Source organism: Phyllobates terribilis, unplaced genomic scaffold, assembly GCF_046119375.1.
Source record: "Phyllobates terribilis strain yellow unplaced genomic scaffold, ASM4611937v1 Scaffold_79__1_contigs__length_6888602, whole genome shotgun sequence".
In the NCBI taxonomy this organism is placed as follows: Eukaryota; Metazoa; Chordata; class Amphibia; order Anura; family Dendrobatidae; genus Phyllobates; species Phyllobates terribilis.
Window position 1 is genome coordinate 5,160,395 of NW_027362839.1, and position 19,979 is coordinate 5,180,373.

At 46.3% G+C, this 19,979-nt stretch overlaps 1 long non-coding RNA gene across 1 annotated transcript in view; it reads left to right on the forward strand.

Annotated features, from left to right (window-relative positions):
* Nucleotides 1–12,096, forward strand: part of LOC141197005 (uncharacterized) — a 69,604-nt gene extending 57,508 nt beyond the window's left edge. Inside the window, exon 3 of the long non-coding RNA XR_012269352.1 lies at nt 12,008–12,096. This is a non-coding gene — a long non-coding RNA (uncharacterized lncRNA). The remainder of the gene's footprint in view (nt 1–12,007) is intronic.
* Nucleotides 12,097–19,979: the final 7,883 nt, after the last annotated feature.

The window sequence follows — 19,979 nt, forward strand, 5'->3', positions numbered from 1 at the left end:
TGGCACAAAGGCAGTGGAATTACCTCCCCGGGGAGGGGATCTTGTGGACTGAGACAATTGTATTTTGGACATTTACCTGGAATTGCTGTATTACCATGGATGTAAGGAATAAAATAGTGTTGCTTGTAGATGGTAAGCTTAGGAGCAGGGACCTCACTCCTCATGTAACAGTTTAAACTGTCTTACCGTGTATTGAACTTATTGTATGTACATGTCCCCGCTTAATTGTAAAGTGCTGCGGAATATGTTGGCGCTATATAAATAAAAATCATTATTATTATTAACCTGCCTAAGTAATTATTGAAATGCACCATCTCAGATCTTCACAGTATGGACCCCAAAATAGTAAGGATAAAAACTACAGCAAACACTGCAAATAAAAAAAATAAGAAAGTTGGAAAGCAAAGAGGAAGCAATAGGACTATGTGACCCAGGACCTGGTGCAGCCATCTACTAATGTGCAGGACACCCTGGGGACAATGTCCTCCCCATCCATTAGAACTACAAGGTCCAGCAGACAAGCAGCAGAGCACATCACTCCTTCCCTCCATGTTCCGCTGCAAGTCCAGCGCCGACATTACCGCACATGGCCGCTAGATGGCGGGGCACCTCTGCTGTTGCAGCCAATACTAGCGTGCAGGTGAAGTCGCTGGCCACTAGGTGGAGGGTCATCTCTGCTGTTGCTTCCATTACAATTGCTGGGTGCAGTCGCTGGCCACTAGGTGGCGGCAGACTTTTCCAGGCTGGAATGTTGCTCTCCTCTGCTCTTGCAGTCTGATATAACGCTGGGGATTGTGGGCAGCAGAGATCACAGCCGCCTTGTCTCCTCCACACTCCGTGGAGAGATCCTGTCAGTGAGCCGCCCTTCCTGTCAGGGAGCCGGGGAGAGCCTGACCGCTGCCTCCATCCATCACCGGCCGCTGCTGCGGGCTCAGGTAAGTAGCAGCCCCGTGCCCGCAGCCCATGTCCCGGGCTGAGAAGCCTCCGGCTGCTGATTGCTGCTGGCAGAGGCGATGGCATCCGGGACTGGCAGCAGGTGATGGGTCCTGTGTGATGTGGGCACATACTGGTCAGATGGGGGCACAGCAGTGCCAGGGAAGCTGGCAGGAGGAGATGCCCATAGTGTGTGGTGTCTGGGGTGATGGGGTGAGACTGGCACCTGCCCTGATAACGCTGCCAGTGCCCGGGAGACTTGTGCCGCTCACTGTGCCCGGGGAGACTCGATCACCTGCTGATCTGCCAGTATTCTACAGCTGGGATTGGCTGTAAGAAGCGGATTGTAACCAAGTCCTAGTGATTAGCTGCAGCGTCGCTATGTTCCATTGTGATCATTATATACCAGGGATTAGCTGCAGCATCGCTATGTGCCATTGTGATCGTTATATACCAGGGATTAGCTGCAGCGTCGCTCTGTGCCATTGTGATCGTTATATACCAGGGATTAGCTGCAGTGTCGCTCTGTGCCATTGTGATGTTATATACCAGGGATTATCTGCAGCGTCGCTCTGTGCCATTGTGATCGTTATATACCAGGGATTAGCTGCAGTGTCGCTCTGTGCCATTGTGATAGTTATATACCAGGGATTAGCTGCAGTGTCGCTCTGTGCCATTGCGATCGTTATATACCAGGGATTAGCTGCAGCGTTGCTCTGTGCCATTGTGATCGTTATATACCAGGGATTAGCTGCAGTGTCGCTATGTGCCATTGTGATCGTTATATACCAGGGATTAGCTGCAGCGTCGCTCTATGCCATTGTGATCGTTATATACCAGGGATTAGCTGCAGCGTCGCTCTGTGCCATTGTGATCGTTATATACCAGGGATTAGCTGCAGCGTCGCTCTGTGCCATTGTGATCCTAATATTCCGGGTTACAATGTGACCCTATAAGATGTGAGTAGCCCCTGAGTAATAGACACGAGGAGGTGAAGGACCCTCCTGCTGTTCCTCCTGGCCCGGTGGCCGTGGCACATGAGGACGTCCACTCCAGTGATGGGTATCAATGTTATTATATTATTTTCTGATAACTGAATATTTTATCAACGGTATTTTCTGCCGTTAATGTTAGTGTTGGTGAGGTCCCAGTGTGCTATGAGATATTCCCCAGCGCCTTCTCTCCTGCTGATCCCCCTTCCATTCCTCCGTGCTGCTGATATCCCCCCCTCCATTCCTCCGTGCTGCTTCTATCCCCCCTCCATTCCTCCGTGCTGCTGCTATCCCCCCTCCATTCCTCCGTGCTGCTGCTATCCCCCCCTCCATTCCTCCGTGCTGCTGCTATCCCCCCTCCATTCCTCCGTGCTGCTGCTATCCCCCCCTCCATTCCTCCTTGCTGCTGCTATCCCCCCTCCATTCCTCCGTGCTGCTGATACCCCCCCTCCATTCCTCCGTGCTGCTGCTATCCCCCCTTCCATTCCTCCGTGCTGCTGCTATCCCCCCTCTATTCCTTCGTGCTGCTGCTGATATCTCCCCCTCTATTCCTTCGTGCTGCTGCTGATATCTCCCCCTCCATTCCTCCGTGCTGCTGCTGATATCCCCCCTCCATTCATTCCACCGTGCTGCTGCTGATATTCCCCCCTCCATTCCTCCGTGCTGCTGCTGATATCCCCCCCTCCATTCCTCCGTGCTGCTGCTGATATCCCCCCTCCATTCCTCCGTGCTGCTGATATCCCCCCCTCCATTCCTCCGTGCTGCTGATACCCCCCCCTCCATTCCTCTGTGCTGCTGCTGATATACCCCCTCCATTCCTCCGTGCTGCTGATATCCCCCCCCCTCCATTCCTCCGTCCTGCTGACCGGGTCCCCGCTACTTTCTTCTCTTCTTCCATTGTTGGCTCGTGCCTTTCCCATTCAAGTAGTGGTGGTAGCAGGTATGGCCACTGAATTGGCTGCAGCAGTCACATGCCAACAGTACTGGGAAAGGAGCCTGGTGGGACCCGACCAGCAGCATGGAGGACTAGGGGGGGATCAGCAGGGGCTGTTCAGTATTTCCATCCCACACTCAGCCCATACCTACATATAGAATGTGATGTCTGCAGCCGATCTATAGCTACTGATTGTCTGCAGCGTTCCTCGGTGCACTTCACTATTGAGGGCGCTGTCTGGGATCGTCCTCACCCACTGGGATTCTGGCAATAATGAGAAGCGATAAATGACGGGTGAGGAAAATCCTGGAGAAAAGCCGCAAAGAGAAACCTTCAGGGTGTTTCCTACTGATTCTATAGAAATCCTTTTCTCCGCCAGTAACATAGTCCATTAGCCCCCATAGGGACCGCCTGGTGGTCAGGGGGTCCGGGGTGTTGTGCCCTGGTGGTCAGGGTGTCCGGGGTGTTGTGGTCAGGGGGTCTGGTGTGTTGCACCTGTGGCCTCTGTACATTTATAAGGGTGGAGTCGCTGATATCAGCCACAATATAGTGAGACATAAAGATGGAGAAATGCTGGAGATCTCCGGATCCACTGTGATCTCCTAGAAGAGATCTGCCGGTGACGCTCCAGAAACGATGACTGTTCGGAGCTCCGCACCTTGGATACGAGTGGGGTCTCATTCACACCTCCGTAATCTTCACGTGTGCAAGAAAAATGCTCCCGTGGTCCTCAGTGTTCTGGATATAAGTATAAGGGTCTGTGCGCACCACGTCTTGTAGATGCCGGCGACCCGCTCAACTTTACTACAGGAAGAAGCTGCAGAAACCGAGACAGGGAGAACTCCGAGCAGAAACCGCCTGGAGAACGGAGCGGTCACTTCTAACCGTGTGGCCTCTTCATAAACGTGAAACGGTTAAAGGACTGACCATGTGCACAGCGAGGCGGATTACATTGCAGGGTATATGGTCATTCTATCTATTTAGTGGGTGGTTGTTCTTCAGACGGGTTGTGGAGCGTACCGGCCTGATAAAGGCGCTGTGTGCACAGAGCCTAAACCTGCAGCGGGAATCATAGGGTCAGCCATGAATCTCTGCTCGTAGATCACATTGCAAATGCACAAGGGATTTATTAGTGTGAACTCCCGGTAACAATGCTCACACTCACTGGGTGGATGTGGACCAAGCCTGCTCATATTCACCACCCAACATGTATGGTGTTTCTTCATGTCTGGGAAGGAAAGATCAGGCATATTGGATAGCAGCATGCCCAATCCTTTTCTTCTGAGAGAAGCTGTCATCAGTAAATATATTTCTAAAGGTGCTATTGCCATGAAATTCTCACCAGATGTCGGTAACAGCCCATCCAATCCACACAGGCAAAGAAATCACCATAGATGTCCATAAATGAAGTTTTGTGTAATGAGAAATGACAATTTCTCAGCTGGAGGACTACGAGGCATCGAGTGATATCATTGCTACTAATGGAGACAAGTGTAGAGAATTCTGCTACTTCTGGGCTTAGGACCATTATGTGCAAAAAGTGTATGGTGTGTGTTACCAAAATAGGAATACCTCTTTAAAGGGGTTGTCCGAGCTTTTATACTTTTCAATGTGTGTGTCTAAGTTGCAGAATGCTGCCCCCTTGTAATATACTCACTGTCAGCATTCTGCACGGTTGCCTACATACTATACTTCAGCATGTGACCAGCCTCACTCCTGATTTTGGAGGACCTGGTCACATCCTGACTAGTCTTTTCGTGTTCTGTTCGGAGACTAGTCATGAAGTCACAACTAACACCACACCCAGTTTCTGCTAGACCCTCCTCCTTCAGCCTCCTGTGCCTGCACACAGTGCAAGGCGGCAGTGGCATGTCACAGCTGGTGGCACTAACCAGTCCAATCAGCTGTTAGCAGAGACATACGGGTGAACTGAATGGTGGAACAAGGAACTGAAAGCTTCTTCCTCCACTGATCAATCTCAGGAAAGGCTGGAGGTCCTGTCACTGATGATGATGGGAAAACAGTGCTGCTGTAGGTGCAGCGCAAAATCACATTCTGCAAATGGGAAAGTAATCAGACCTAGGTATTTCTAATAGCTGCAGAGCAGGTGACATTACTTTGACCAATGTCCTAATAGACCTTTCTTCAGTCAAGGTCTAATAGGAGCAGTAAGATGTCAGTCATGGGGGTCACTGTTAGGACCCCAACTTCTATAGAAACTCATCTGCCCTGTAATCGTATCTCCCTCTCCTTCTGTCCAAACCATCTAGATGCTGTGGTTGCTACTGACGGTGGGGTATAAGGGGTTAACCTGCCAGGATCAGGAATAGCTCCGCCAGCAGCGGGACTGTGTAATACAGCTGTACGACTGCTGCAGATCTCGTAGGTGCCCTGACGACACCTGCCTGATGAAAATGTGCACTATTGAGCGGGTGCTGGATCCTGACTGTGAAGTAGATTTTCGATGCTTCTCGGGAACCAGTTATTCTTAATCTTTCAGCAGGTTAAGGGTAGAGAGTCTGATTCCAGTGATGTGTCAATTACTGGGTGTGTTTTGCTGTTTTAATACAATCAGTATTTTATCAGCAGGACGTTGTCACTACAAGACTAGGTGTCTCGTGTCTCCTAGTCCAACCACACCGCCATCACTGGTTAGCGGCTTTCTGTCAATATACAGTGTACACAGAAAGCTGCCAATCAATGGTGTGTTCAGGGTTATACAGGGCTCAACATCTGAGCTCTGCTACAGAGAAAAGTGTGATTCTATCACAATTGCTGCACCCAGTAAGTGGCACATCGCTGGAATCAGGGTCTCTGTCCCTACATCATGCTGCTGTCAGATTACATAGCAAAAACCTGCTGACAGATTCCTGTTAAGGCCCAGCTATAATATCACTGTAACACTATCATTAGATGTGAGCTCCCTATACCTGTATACCTGCTGCTGTGGTGCTGCACAAAAAGTTATTCACAAAACGAGTGTATACATGTATATCTATATCTCCTGAATGGTATTACTGCTAGATTTACTATAGATATACAGTACAGACCAAAAGATGAAGCTCATCAAGAGAATGCCAAGAGTGTGCAAAGCAGTCATCAAAGCAAAAGGTGGCTACTTTGAAGAACCTAGAATATAAGACATATTTTCAGTTGTTTCACACTTTTTTGTTAAGTATATAATTCCACATGTGTTAATTCATAGTTTTGATGCCTTCAGTGTGAATGTACAATTTTCATAGTCATGAAAATACAGAAAAATCTTTAAATGAGGTGTGTCCAAACTTTTGGTCTGTACTTTATATGATTGTGAACTAAAAGTAAACGACACAAAGTGAATAACAATTGATCATACTTTCCATACGCTAATGAAAGTGCTACAGTGCATATATGAACAATAAAAAATGTGTATATAATTTCTTTAAAACAATAATAAATATATAAGGATTGAGAGGAACCACTAATTTTAAAAACCTCTATATCAAAAAAGCTCTTGTATGAATATCCAGCAGCCTGTCACTGGTATTTATTCAGATAAGTATGATGAACAGAACTCCGGAATGTGAAGACCAATTCCTCGTTGGCGAAATATCATCAATTCAGATGTATTTTTATTGTGTAAAAGCGCCAACACATAAAAAAACTATATAGATGTAGTATAGCAGTAAATGTACTGACCCGAAGAATAAAGCGACCTTATCAATTTTACCACACGTGGAACAGCGTAAAAAACAATTCCTGAATTGTTGATTTTTGTTTCTTCTGCCTCCCAAAAATAGGAGTAGAAAGCGATCAAAAAATGTCACGTGCCCGAAAATGATACCAATAAAACCGTCAACTTGTCCCGCAAAAAACAAGCCCTGACATGACTCTCTCGGCCGAAATATGGAAAAATTATAGCTATCAAAATATGGGGATGCAAAAACTAGTCTTTACAAAAAAAGCGTCTTTTATGAATATGAATCTGGTATCGTTGTAATCGCACCAACCCGAAGAATAAAGTCGTCTAATCACTTATACCACACGAGGAACAGCGTAAAAAATAAGCTCTAGCATTAGAGTTACGGTTAGACCACGGCCTCATTATCAGTATTCAGTCAGTATTTTTTCTCAGGAGTGGGAACCAAAACCAGGAGTGGGTGATAAATGCAGAGTTGGTGACTTGTTTCTATTATACATTTTCTCTGATTGTTCTTCTCCTGGTTTTGTCTCCCACTCCTGAGAAACAATACTGACCCAATACTGATAATGGGGCCCTGGCCTTAGGGTTGTTTTAGGGTTAGGGTTGTGTTGAGGTTGGGATTTTTTCAAAAGTAAAGAAAAAAAAAAATGATGACGGTATGGTGACTAGTCTTGAGCGCAAGTGCTCGCTACTTGAGTATGCATCGGGTACCGGGTATACACTGAGTATCGCAGGTGCTCAAGTGACATGCTCGAGTCTCTGCCCCATATGTTTCACGGCTGTTATACAGCCAAAAGAACAAAACACATGGGGATTGCCTGCTATGCTTCGGCAATCCCTGCATGGTTTTTTTTTTTGTTGTTTTTTTGAGTATCTAGAAACCGTGAAACATGCGAGGCGGGGACTCGAGCATGTCACTCAAGCCCCCGCGATACTTGTTTCATACCTGAGTACCTGATGCAAACTCAAGTAACGAGCACTTGCGCTTAAGACTAATAACAACATAATGTTATCAAACTCTGTGTTCTGTGTCGTACCTCTGGGTTCAAAATGTTCACTATACCCTGTGACAAAGTCACTGGCAAAGTACTGGAGGGAAGATGTGTAGCACTGAGATTAGGAGCTCCAGTAATTAAATATAGGAAAAAGGTTCCAGCACACGAAGGGGTTACTCAGCCATCTTTAGTTCTAAGGTGGTTAAACACCTGTAGAAAGGAAGGAGGTCAGAGGATAAAATCCCAGCCTTTTAGAGCATTTGTGTGTAGGGTGGGTTTGGAGGTGAAAGCTCTGAGCTGTTTTGTCATGTGAAGGAAAGACAAACCTTGAGTTATTTGTTCCTGAAGCGGGCGGTTACTCGTAGCAACAAGGACTGTGCCATACGTTATGTTTTGTTTTTCCTGTTAGGCCAGGAAGGCCGTGTTTGTTTTTGCTATCTGTGCTGTGGTTTATGCAGCATTCTTAATAAACCCAGCAGAAGATTTAAAGAGACAATGTTCCTGTGTACCGCTATATGCAACCAAGTGAGCCGATCTACAACAACCCCTTGATAAAATCCTTGGGGGGTCTAGTTTCCAAAATGGGGTCACTTGTGGGGGATGTCCACTGTTTAGGTGCATCAGGGGCTCTCCAAATGCGACATGGCGTCCGCTCTCGATTCCTGCCAATTTTGCGTTCAAAAAGTCACACAGTGCTCCTTCCCTTCTGAACCCTGCCGTGCGCGCAAACAGTGGTTTTTCCTCACATATCAGGTATCGGCGTACTCAGGAGAAATTGCACAACAAGTTTTTGGGTCCATTTTCTCCTCCTACCCTTGTGAAAATAAAAAAATTTGGGGCTAAAAGATCATTTTTGTGAAAAATGTTAAATGTTCATTTTTTTCTTCCACATTCCAAAAATTCCTGTGAAGCACCTGAAGGGTTAATAAACTTCTTGAATGCTGTTTTGAGCACCTTGAGGGGTGCAGTTTTTAGAATGCTGTCATATAGTCACTTCCACCTCCTATCCACGATCTGTCACAAACTCTCGCAACCCTTTTAACCTTATTCCCATCCGCCCAGCCCCCGCCTCCCCAGTCCCACTTACAGGAGCTCTATGCAATGCTCGCTCCGTGTGCAACAAACTTTCCTACATCCATGAGCTTTTCATTACTAACAAACTCTCCTTCATCGGCATCACCGATACCTGGCTCACCACCTCTGACACGGCGTCCCCAGCTGCACTTTCGTACAGTGGATTCCATCTTTCTCACACACCCCGCTCCAATTTCAAGCATGGTGGAGGAGTAGGTTTTCTGTCAGGCAACTGCTCCTTCACCCATATCCCACTGCCACCCTCCATTACTCTCCCCTCCTTTGAAGTACACTGTGTGCTCATCTACTCCCCCCTCCAACTGGCCATTGTTTACTGCTCCCCAGGACTAGCCACCACCTTCTTTGACCACTTCAACACCTGGCTGCTTAATTTCCTTTCCGATGACATCCCCACTATCATCATGGGTGACTTCAACATCCCCATTGACACTTCCCACTCATCAGTCTCGAAGCTTCTATTCCTCACTTCCTCCTTCAGCCTTGCTCAATGGTCTTCAGCCCCCACTCACAAAGATGGCCACACACTTGACCTCATCTTCACCCTCATCTGTTCCCTATCTAACCTCTCAAGCTCACCTCTCCCTCTTTCTGACCACAACTTGCATTCTCTTACCTATCCTCTCCAGGTACACAAGCCACACTCCACAAACTTGCGCACCCTCACAGAAATCTCAAACACCTTGACCTACACTCAATCTCTGAATCCCTTCTCCCTCTCACAGGCATAAGTTCATTACACAATGCAAATGCTGCTGCCACTTTATATAACACCTCAATAGCTGCAGCTCTCAAATCGGTCGCCCCCTGACACTTATCACAGCTCGCCCATTCAACCGGCAACCCTGGCACACCAACCTGACTAAAGAACTGCGAAGGGCCTCCAGGGTTGCTGAGTGAAAATGGAAAAGGTCCCACTCCAACGAGCACTTCATTGCATTCTAACAGTCCCTCACTACCTTCAAGTCCACACTTACTGCAGCTAAACAAACATACTTCTCATCTCTCATATCATCCCTGTCTCACAACCCTAAACAGCTATTCAAAACTTTCAGTTCTCTCCTCCGTCCCCCAGCGCCTCCTTCATCTCCTCTCATCTCAGCCGAAGACTTTGCCACATTCTTCAAGCAGAAGGTTGACACCATCAGACAAATCTTTTGACTAAAGTCCCCACAGCCCCTCCTCACACCTACTCAACCATCCTCCTCCAAAACCAGCTTCTCCACCATTACAGACAATCAACTCTCCTCTTTACTCTCCAAATCACACCTCACCACCTGCAAACTTGACCCAGTCCCGTCCCACCTCATCCCTAAACTTAACACTATTCTCATCCCAACCCTAACCCACCTTTTCAACCTGTCACTAACAACTGGTGTCTTCCCCTCATGCTTCAAACATGCCTCGATCACACCCATCCTCAAAAAGCCATCCCTTGACCCATCCTCTCTGTTTAGCTATCGCCCTATATCACTTCTCCCCTATGCCTCAAAACTACTGGAACAACATGTCCATTCTGAACTGTCCTCCCACCTCTCCTCTTTGACTGCCTCCAATCTGGCTTCCGAACGCACCACTCCACTGAAACTTCCCTGACTTAAGTCACCAACGACCTACTAACTGCCAAATCCAAGCAACACTACTCTGTCCTCCTCCTCCTGGACCTGTCATCTGTCTTTGACACAGTCGACCATTCCCTCTTACTACAGACTCTCATCTCTTGGCATCACGGACTTGGCCCTATCTTGGATCTCTTCATACCTAACTGACCGGACATTCAGTGTCTGCCACTCACACACCACCTCCTCATCTCGCCCCCTATCTGTCAGTGTCCCCCAAGGTTCAGTCCTAGGACCCCTGCTCTTCTCCATCTACACCTTCGCCCTGGGACAGCTCATAGGGTCCCATGGCTTTCAATATCACCTCTATGCTGATGACACACAGATCTACCTCTCTGGATCCGATTTCTCCTCCCTACTAACCAAAATCCCACAATGTCTGTCCGCTATTTTATCCTTCTTCTCTGAAGTTTCTAAAACTTAACATAGACAAAACTGAATTCATCATTTTTCCACCGTCTCACTAACCCCCCCCCCCCAACTGACCTATCCATTAAAGTCAATGGCTGCCCAATCTCCCTAGTCCCGCAAGCCCGCTGCCTCAGGGTAACCCTGGACTCTAACCTCTCCTTTAAACCACATATCCAAGCGCTTTCCACTTCCTTCCGACTCCAACTCAAAAAATATCTCCCGGATCCGCACATTCCTCAACCACGAATCTGCAAAAACACTAGTGCACGCCCTCATCATCTCCTGCCTTGACTACTGCAACCTCTTGCTCTGTGGCCTCCCTTCTACCACTCGCACACCTCCAATCTATCCTAAACTCTGCTGCCCGACTAATCCACGTGTCCCCCGCCTCTCCTCTCTGTCAATCCCTTCACTGGCCCCCCATTGCCCAGAGACTCCAGTGTAGGGCCAGCAATGGCAGCCCTGGGAGCAGCAGTACAGTATATCACTATAACCATAGTGAGCATCCAGGAGATGTGTGGCTGGCATGGCCGTGCTGTTTCTGTGGCAGAAGCCACATGATATAAAGACAAAGTAGCACTAAAGCATGGAAACATGAAATACATGGAATCTGAATGTCATTACTGCTTTAGATAATAAGAAAAAATGGAGATGTTTAGCACATAATTTGGCCAATTCATGCAAACCCAGCAGCCAACGACAAGGCACTTTCCGGTTTGCTGGGAACTGATGTAATGTGAATCCTCTGCTAGGCTAAAGCCTGCATTTATGGGTAGCTAGGATCCTGCTGCAATTAAATCCACCACAGGCTGGAGGGTGGAGCGCTCGGTCAGAGAGACCATATACAAATAGCAAAAAACTGACTGTCACTTCCAAATCAGAAGACTGGTGTGTACAAGTCCCCTCTGGAGCCGGGCTGCGCCCACTAGTCGGGTTCTGCCCGGGAGTATGTATAATGCATATATCCCCGCCGTCCCCGGGTCAGAAACCAGCGACTCCGCACAGTGCCCAGTCTCTGCGCTGGAGGGTTTATAAGTCTGCAGTTACACACTGACCCCACAACCCCTTACAGCAGCCAACCATTTGCTTTGTGTGTAATACCAGGGTGAACCCAAGGTTATGGAATGATTTGTACTCACAGAACTATAATAAAACAATATATTTGTCACTTAGTTGATTTCCTTATAGAATGATCAGACTCGCAGAATATCAAGAAATCAGTTCTGCAGGTTTGTAGGAAAGACTTTGCCCATAAATCCAAAAGACTTTGCTAAAACATCTGAAAAGAATTCTGCCACCATCCCTTTCTTTTAGGAAGGATAATGGCCGTTCTCTTTCTTCCCTTTCAGAAGGCGTTTAATGTGTCCAGCGACTGCTCTGCACTTATACCGCTGGCAAACACCGCAATGAGGAGCGACGTCCAGGAAAGTCAGGCGCGCTGCTTACTACGTCTGGGGAGGCGCAAAGAAGCGCTGGAGAGCGCAGAACTGCTGGGAATGGAATTGGAGACATTATAGGAAACATTATTTCTCCAACTTGAGAAGAAAAAGTTTCTTTATTATGTTTAAAAGTAAAAATGGATGAAACTTACCTTTTTGTTTTTTAACTAGAGCATAATAGTATGGAAAAGTTGTCATATTTGCATTGGTCCAGGATCTCCTTCTGCCAGTGCCACCTATGTGAGAATGGAGCTGCCAACACCTGGGACCAGCGCTGATATAGTGTTGTGGGAAAACGCTGCAAAGTCAGAATGCTTTACAAAATAAGTGTTGTGTAGGGGGGGCATGTCCGGCAGCCATTGGGTGCGTATGTGTCCAAGGGGGCTCCGAGCTACACAGAGGGCTCATCCCGGCATGGAGGGCCATCAGTGTGACTCCTCTTGGTTACAAGAAGCTTATGGGCCATTTTCAGATGAGTTTGGCTGTGCTCCATTAGCATGGCCTACGCGATGCTCAGAGTTGCGGCCTCACTTGAGCTGAGGTGGGAGACCAGAGGACCTTGTCTGCCATTGTCCTGTTACGAATGGGCCCCAGACTGTGAGACCCGACTCAGAAACACATGGCCCCTTAGCAGCGCTTCACTAATTGGTACTGTCCGTTACCACAAGATGGCGTAGTTGGCCCAGACCAAGGGTGCAGTTCTAGGTAGACATTGTCCCCCCTGATACCATCACCTATTTACCAGCGCTCAGAGGGAGAGCGAGAGGAGACTGAGGAACAGGGCACAGATACGCCCTCACAGACATTATCGGGCGCACGTACAGTCTGATGTCAGCCATACCAGTGCAAGTGGCAGTATCTTTCATTAGTCAGCACATGTAATATGCAGGTACTGTTATGTCTGACCTTATTCTGAGCATAGTACTCTGCTGCCCTCATGTGGTGAATGTGAAAACTGAAACATCTCTGCACATATAAATAAAAATGATTATTCTATCATAGCACCAACATATTCTGCAGCACTTTCCAATTAAGTAAGGACCTGTACAGACAATAAAAACAATACAATGTAAGACATTTTATCTGTTACAGGAGGAGTGAGGGCCCTGCTCGCAAGCTTACAATTTATATACTGAACTCTCTCAGCATCTTAAAGAAGGAAGTGGGAGGAGCTAGCAGAAGGGGAGGAGCTAGCGGAAGGGGGAGGAGCTAGCGGAAGGCACAGACCTTCTGCTGCAATTTCTCCTGAAACCACAGTTACTTCTCCATGGAAGATTGCAGCTGGTGTTTATACATAGAATCCTAGAACATTAGAATTGGAGGAACCTCCAGGGTCCTAGTGTCCAACCCCTGCTCAATGCAGGATTCACTAAAGCATCTCAGACAAATGTCTGTCCAGACTCTGTTTGAAGACTTCCATTGAAGGAGAATTCACCACCTCTCGTGGCAGCCTGTTCCATTGAAAAACGCACCAAATCTGCAGCGTGTGCACACAGCCTTGTTGTTCTTTTGGTCACAGGCAGGTCTTTGCACAGTCCTGAATGATAAGTACAGCACATACACGCTAAGGCTATGTGCCCACGTAGCAGATTTACATGCAGATTTACATGCAGATTTACATGCAGATTTACATGCAGACTTACATGCAGATTTACATGCAGATTTACATGCAGACTTACATGCAGATTTACATGCAGACTTACATGCAGACTTACATGCATTTTTTCTGCCAGAGAGAAGTGTTTTTTCAGCATTTTTTCAAGCACTTTTCCAAGTGATTTTGAGCATCACTTGGAAAAGTGCTTGACAAGTTGGTCACACAATATAAATCCATGCAACCGGCATAGACTTATATTGTGTGGCCAACTTAGATGCTTTAAATGCTGCATCTATAGTAAAAAAAAAAAAAGAATTAAAAAGTTAAAAATAAAAAAACCCTGTATACTCACCTCTCCAGTCTCCTCCCGGCGGCGTTCTCTCTTTTCAGTGTCCCGTGGTATACTGGCAGGACCTGCGGTGACTTCATCTAGTCAGCTGATGGTCACGCGACCATCACCTGACCTCTGACATCAGCGGTCGCGTGACCATCAGCTGACTAGATGACGTCACCGCAGGTCCTGCCAGTACACCGCTGGACGCCGAGGAGAGAGGACGCCGCCGGGAGCAGACCGGAGAGGGGAGTATACAGGTTTTTTTTATTTTTAGCTTATTTATTTCTTTTTTTCACCGCTTGGTAGCCGGGATGAAGAGGAGTTGTAGCCTCTTCTTCATCCTGGGTACCACACGCACCCCGATTACGCTGCAAATTCTCGGCCATTGAATTTAATTGAAACGCAGCAAATCCACATATACCTGCGGGTTTGCTGCTTTTCAATGGCCGCGTAATCGCGGTAGAAATGGTCATGCTGTGTTTTGCAACGCAATGCGAATTCGGCGCGCTAATTAGCGCATCATGTGCACAGCACATCCCAATTCACATTGCTTGGCATGGCAGACGGTTTTACATGGGCACATAGCCTAAGAGCGGGGAGCGGCTCTAGTGTCACCTGCTGGGATGGCACAATCATGGTCAGCAGGATACAGGGGACATTATCAGAAAGGAGGAGATGACGTCTCTTCCCTCCCGCCTATCAGAGAATAGATTGCTGTATACGGGGGGCCTTATTCTCCTCTATTACACAGCACTCAGCTCCTAAAGGGAATGATTTGACCATAATACAATATATTTGAGTGGGGCCAGTGCTCCAGGTTTACCTTCATAATGTTGAATGGAGATTGATCAGTTCCAGTGAGTCTGAACAGGGTCCGAGCCCACATCTCCTGAGCTCAGGCTTTACACTGAGCATCACTGTCACGGAGGTCAGATTAGAAGGGCATGGAGCACGATGTGGATGGTTGCCTCCGTATCCGCCATTACCTGGACTGCTAGCTTTACCTGGACACTCTGGATCAGCTCCTCCGTCTTGTCGAGACCTCTAAGGGCCTGTTCACACAAGCAGATAAAATATCATTCAGAGTTTCATCCAGAAAAGTGGGAGAATTCTTTTCTCACTTGTCGTCCATGTGCAGTCCAGATCTAATCTGGCTTTTTAACCATTTACAGTTTCCAGGGCTACAGGATTGCAATGTATCTGTATAAAGCAGATTTTTTTCTGTACCCATAGACTTGAATGGGTGAATCTTGTCTGACGGATGAAACGAGGACATGCTGCCATTTTCTTTCTTTATTTTTTGCTCACACACAGATTCGATCAGTGACAAAAAAGAAAAATGACTCCTCTGCACTTTCCCATTGAATCCCATTGGTCTGAGTGCCGTCCATTTGTTCCACAGACAACTTTCCTACTGAAAATACATTCGTGTGAACGAGTCCTAAGAAAGACCTTGTAATTGGCTATTAGATGTTGACTGAAGTTTGGCTCTGAAAATGCAGGGCTCTTAAAGACGTTCTCTAATACTTTAATGCAGATGATTTATGCATAAAATAGGTGGTCTATATCAGATCGTTGTAGGTCCGACTCTTGGCTCCCCACCAATAAGCTGTTTATAGCTCTGGCAACGGCCGGATGTAACTTGTGAACAGAGCGCACCCCAGTGGCCACTGCCTGGTGCTGCAGATCACCTCCGGTACTCCTCAATAGCTGGTCTGCACCCGGCAGCGGCCGCAGTGTACGGAGCGGTTTTGTTCCACTTTGAACATTGCCTGCATCTTGCCAGAGGTGATGGCGGCTGATCATCGGGGGGCTGATGGTTGGACCCCCACCTATCTTATATTAATGACCTATCCAGTGGAGTATAAAAGTGTTTGATAACTCCTTTTAAAATCTTGTTTCCATCCCATTGTCTTATACAGCGTGTATCTGTGTTCTTTCTGTAACCAGATGGGCCTGACCTCTGATGGTTCTTCTAGGCCTCTATTACAGCTCTTACAGCCCCAGCATGCATCATTTGTGCTGGAGAGGAATATGAAGACGCAGGAGCAAATAGAACAACAATTAGGAAAGCTTGGATTATTAGAAGAGCAAAACATGCTCATAGTGGAGGTGAGACTATTATTATTTATTTATTTTATTTTTTTCAACTTTCATTTTTATATTTTTTTATTTTTAGGACATTTGCTTCCTCTCTTCAGAAAATACCAGTAGATAAGATTGATTAAAGCTTCTGGAAAGGTGTTCAATAACGTCTGATCAGGTGGCTGGTTTGTAATGGTTGTCCCATCTTACCAATCCCTCTCTTCTACCATGAATGTGACATTGTGGGATGAATATATATATATATGTATATGTGTATGTGTGAAAAGTTGTTTGCCCCTTCCTGATTTCTCATTCTTTTGCATGTTTGTCATACTTAAACATTTCAGATCTCAAAACAAATTTTAATATTAGACAAAGATAACACAAGTAACCACAAAATGCAGTTTTTAAATGAAGATCCTAATTATTAAGGGAAAAATAAATCCAAACCTACAGGGCCCTGTATGAAAAAGTGATTGCCCTCTAAACCTAATAACTGGTTGAAGCACCCTCAGCAACAACAACTACAATCAAGTGTTTGGGATAATTGGCAATGAGTCTTTTACAACACTCTGGAGGAATTTTTGCCCACTCATCTTTGCAAAATTGTTGTAATTTAGCCACATTGGAGGGTTTCCGAGCATGAACCTCTTTCTTAAGGTCAGGACTTTGACTAAGCCACTGCAAAGTCTTAATTTTGTTTTCCTTAAGCCACTCAGAGGTGGACTTAATAGTGTGTTTTGGATCATTGTCCTGCTGCATAACCCAAGTGCACTTCAGCTTGAGGTCATGAACAGATGGCCGGACATTCTCTTTCAGGATTTTTTGGTTAACCAGCAGAATTCATGGTTCCATTTACCACAGCAAGTCTTCCAGGTCCTGAAGCAGCATAACAGTCCCAGACCATCACGCTACCGCCACCATATTTTACTGTTGGTATGATGTTCCTTTTTTGAAATGCTGTGTTACTTCTACGCCTGATGTAATGGAACACACACCTTCCAAAAAGTTCAACTTTTGTCTTGCCAGTCCACAGAGTATTCTCCCAAAAGTCTTGGCGATCATCAAGATGTTTTCTGCCAAAACTGAGATGAGCCTTTGTTCTTATTGCTCAGCAATGGTTTTCGTCTTGGAACTCTGCTATGCGTGTCGTTTTTGCCCAGTCTCTTTCTTATGGTGTAGTCATGAACACTGTCCTTAACTGAGGCAATTGACACCTGCAGTTCTCTGGATGTTGTTGTGGAGTCTTTTGTGACCTCTTGGATGAGTCGTTGCTGCGCTCTTGGGGTAATTTTGATCAGCTGGCCACGCCTAGGAAAGTTCACCATTGTTCCATATTTTCGCCTATTGTGGATAATGACTCCCACTGTGGTTCGCTGGAGTCCCAAATCTTTAGAAATGGCTTTAGAACTTTTTCCAGACTGATAGATCTCAATTACTTTGTTTCTCATTTGGTCCTGAATTTCTTTGGATCGCAGCATGATGTCTAGCTTTAGAGGATCTTTTGTTCTACTTCACTTTGTCAGGCATGTCCTATTTAAGTGATTTCTTGATTGAGAACACGTGTGGCAGTAAACAGGGCTGTGTGGGGCTACGGAAATTGAACTCAGCTTCCCAAAGATGTGACAAATCACAGTTAATTTATATTTTAAGGAGGGAGGGGCATCACTTTTTCACACAGGGCCCTGTAGGTTTGGATTTCCTTTTCCCTTAATCATAAAATACTTCCTTTTAAAAACTGCATTTTGTGTATACTTGTGCTATCTTTGTCTAATAGGAGTCTGCTGCTGACATTGGTATTGCGGTAATGTCCCCCAATTCTGTTAATATCCTCCATCCTGGTATGTATGGTCCCTCCTTCCTGGTATATGTGGCCCCCATCCCATCTTGGTATACGTGGCCCTCATCCCAATCCTGGAATGCATGGCACCCCTTGATCCCCATCCTAGTTTTCATGGCACCCCTTGATCCCCCATCCTGGTATACATGGCACCCCTTGATCCCCCATCCTGGTATGCATGGCATCCCTTGATCACCCATCCTGGTATGCATGACACCCCTTGATCCCCCATTCTGGTATGTATGGCAACCCTTGATCACACATCCTGGATATATACAGTAACAGACCAAAAGTTTGGACACACCTTCTCATTTAAAGATTTTTCTGTATTTTCAATGACTATGAAAATTGTACATTCACACTGAAGGCATCAAAACTATGAATTAACACATGTGGAATTATATACTTAACAAAAAAGTGTGAAACAACTGAAAATATGTCTTATATTCTAGGTTCTTCAAAGTAGCCACCTTTTGCTTTGATGACTGCTTTGCACACTCTTGGCATTCTCTTGATGAGCTTCAAGAGGTAGTCACCAGAAATGGTTTTCACTTCATAGGTGTGCCCTGTCAGGTTTAATAAGTGGGATTTCTTGCCTTATAAATGGGGTTGGGACCATCAGTTGTGTTGTGCAGAAGTCTGGTGGATACACAGCTGATAGTCCTACTGAATAGAATTTGTACTATGGCAAGAAAAAAAGCAGAAAAACACGTCCCCAGCATGAGACACCCATTCAGGGCCGGCGTAAGGGCAGGCAGACTAGGCATCTTCCTAGGGCCTCCAGCCCGTGGCGTGCCGCTATAGGGCCCGTGAGTTCGTCCCCCCGCATCGCGCATTGAACTGTATCGGTAGCGGGGGAATGACTGTGCCTGCAGAGTGGAGCTGCTGAGACGCTCTGCAGAGCATGGAGCAGCTGGAGAACGAGGAGAGGTGAGTATTGTATGTATTTGTTTTTTATACGTGGTGACCATAATACTGCAGAACTGGGGGGCTGCATTATACTGTATGGAGTGGCTGAATTATACTTTATCGAGGACTATGGATTGCATTATATTATATGTACTATATGTTTGGCTGCATTATACTATAGGGAGGCTGCATTATACTGTATTAAGGACTGAGGAGAATGCATTATACTATATGAAGGACTATGGGGAGTGCATTATACACTATAAAGGACTATGGGGAGTGCATTATACTATAGGGAGGGCTATGAGGAGTGCATTATACTATAGGGAGGGCTATAGGGAGTGCATTATACTTTATGGAGGACTATGAGGTGCATTCCATTATATGGAGGACTATGGGGAGTATATTATACTATATGGAGGGCTATGGGGAGTGTATTATACTATTTGGAGGAATATCGACCACATTATACAATATGGAGGGCTGTGGGGCACATTATACAATATGGAGGACTATGGGGAGTATATTATACTATATAGAGGGTTATGGGGAGTGCATTATACTATATAGAGGGCTATCGAGAGTGTATTATACTATATGGAGGACTATGGGCCTCATTATACAATATGGGGGGCTGTGGGGCACATTATAAAATATGGAGGACTATGACATGTATTATACTAAACAAGCAAAATGCTGCCGATTCATCGAGTAATTGGATTGTTTATGCCAGAACAAAAATCCTTGTTCTCAGCAGCACATCGGCCGGTGTAACCTGCCGATGTGCTGCTGATAACATGATGCTGTATGGGGACAGATTGATCTATTAGTGATTGTTCTGTATCCATCATTCTTCCTCAGCTGGTGTAAAGAGGTCGGGAAACAAGCGTCGAACGGCTTCAGTATTGTGGATTGCGCTCGTTTAGCGGCCTGATCTCAGCGCATGTAAATACAAGCTAAATGTTTGTGTGGTGCTGTATGTCAGCATTTGGGACCCCACTTTAAACTTTTCCCCAGGGCCCCACTTTATCTAAAATCGGCCCTGCACCCATTTAAATGGTTCCCGTCCGCTGCACAGACTGGGAGAGAGAGGGGAGACTATTTGTGGCTTATGTAG